Source organism: Zootoca vivipara, chromosome 6 (genome assembly GCF_963506605.1).
Source record: "Zootoca vivipara chromosome 6, rZooViv1.1, whole genome shotgun sequence".
In the NCBI taxonomy this organism is placed as follows: Eukaryota; Metazoa; Chordata; class Lepidosauria; order Squamata; family Lacertidae; genus Zootoca; species Zootoca vivipara.
The window spans coordinates 7265778-7268052 of NC_083281.1; positions in this window are offsets into that span (position 1 = coordinate 7265778).

Sequence of the window (2275 nt, forward strand, 5' to 3'; positions counted from 1 at the left end):
CATCCGATGCTCTAAAGAAGCTGAACTGGAGATTGCACCAGCAGTGTCTGAACGCGCCTGGGTGGGTGGGCACACACAGCCCCCAGAACGAGACAGACCTCTCCGGGCGTCTTCCTGATGAAGTGCAGCCCGGGATGTTCACAAATCAGTCCCAGTGCACAACCAGCGACACATATCTAAAGACGTGCACACGCTCACTCAGCAGAAACGACTGTGGAGCATGAGTGTGTGCATTCTAAGTATTTATTAAGCAATATATACAGGACAAAGCAATCATGGCGTCCTCTCACTTCTTCTCCCAAGAGAGAGAGAGAGTAAAGAAAAGTACAAAGTTACAGTGCAGCGGAAGAGAGATAAGACTGACTTCCGTTCTCACACTTTCCAAGCCTAGAAAGTATACACTGACATGTGATGTAACAATCACGCACCCAGCAATGGAAGAGTGAAATGCTAACAAGCAGCGTCCAACCTTTTTTGATCAGTGGGCAGCAGTCCTGAAATTTGGGGCGGGGCATGGCACATCAAGTTGTCGCTGCTTCTGCTCCCCGGGGGCCACATTACCATGGGAAGTCAGCTACAGTGGTGCCTCGCTAGATGAATTTAATTCGTTCCACGGGTCTTTTCTTATAACGAAAAATTCGCCTAGCGAATCCCATAGGAATGCATTGAAATTTTTTTGAAATTTTTTTTGCCCATGGGAAAAACTGCGATTCGCTAGACGAATTTTTCATAAAACGAATGCGTCTAGCGAGGCAACCTCCGCTCGAAAAATCCTTTCGTTAAGCGGAAATTTCGTTAAGCAGGGCATTCGTTAAGAGAGGCACCACTGTATGTCCTGCAAACATCCCATAATACTTCAGGATGCACACTGTTGCCTAGGAGCAGGACCCATTCCTTAGTCCCGGGGGGAAGTATACAAGGTGATGTGCGGTGAATAGAATAGAATAGAATAATTTATTGGCCAAGTATCAACCATACTTGGAATTTTGCTTCGACTACATTACAATGTAAAGAAAAGAAAAAAAGTACCTCATACAACCACTATTCCCCTCGCAATACAACAGCACAGCGAAAAGACCCCATACCACCAACTGACCTCCCTCCCACCCACAACTAGAGATTCAACAACTTGATGGCACAAGGGGGGAAAAGCTATTCCTGTGCCTGGACGTTTTTGTATATTCTTTTTAGGGGAAGAGTTAGGGCCAGATGCACCAGCTTGTGATGGCAGTTAAGTCACGACGTTCTGGCATTCTGCGCGTGAACTTGGTGCCTGCCTTCCTAAGCCAGGCAGCAGCTTCCTGGTGTTTTGGGAAGGAGGCGCCAGGCTTCAATACTCTAATTTACTGGGAACATTTAGGGCACTGACCACATATGTACATACCCACTCTGTCTCTCACACCTCCCTCCCTGCCCAAGTGCATCCCTTCATGGCGTGAAGCAAGCACCTGTGGTCAGTGGGCAGCAAGCAAACGAGGGTGGTCATGTCTTGCAACCTCTCAACATCCTCCCATACTTCCAAACCAGGCAGAATAGGGGGCTGGTTTCCAGCTGCAGCAATCCTATGCCATACCACCACCACCCCAACCAAAAATTGAGTGCCACTAATCTGATGCCCAGAGTCAATGCCTCTTCGAGAGTGCCACGTCGTCCCTGTTCTTCAAGCAAAGCATAACTCCAGAAAGGAAACGGCTTTGTGGCAGTTCAGATTCCTCGCCTACGTTTCGCAGTGTTGTTTTGCTCAGCTGGTCTTGGTGCTGGACGGAGAAAGCAGGTTCCCGTCCCTCGCTAAGCTGATACTCCTCCTGAATTGGAGATACTGCTGGGTCCTTTAAACACAAGGCCCATCTGTACATAAGTCACACACACACACACACCCCTTATCAGGCCACAGCTAGATTGCTGAGTGGGCAAGCCTTGTAGGAGGCATTTCTTCCACTTTGCTCATGTTAGCTGCTGCAACTTCTGGGTTTCCAGGATTAAATTCGAAGCAACGAGAAAGACATCCTACGCCAGCCTTGGACCTGCTTAGCTTCAGCAAGATCGCTATCAAGCGCACTCAGACCGCGCTCTGGAAAAGAGGGAGCTGATTTATGTCACATCAGGCTATTGGTTCATCTACCTCAGTATTGCCCGCATTGGTGGGCAGACCCCAAGCCCTGCCTGGGGGCTGAACTTTGGAAAAGGCAAGTACTCTGCCAGAGAGCTGTCGTTCCCCCCCCCCCCCCAGCACAATTCCCTTACAAAGACCAATATCACACGACACTGGATGTGA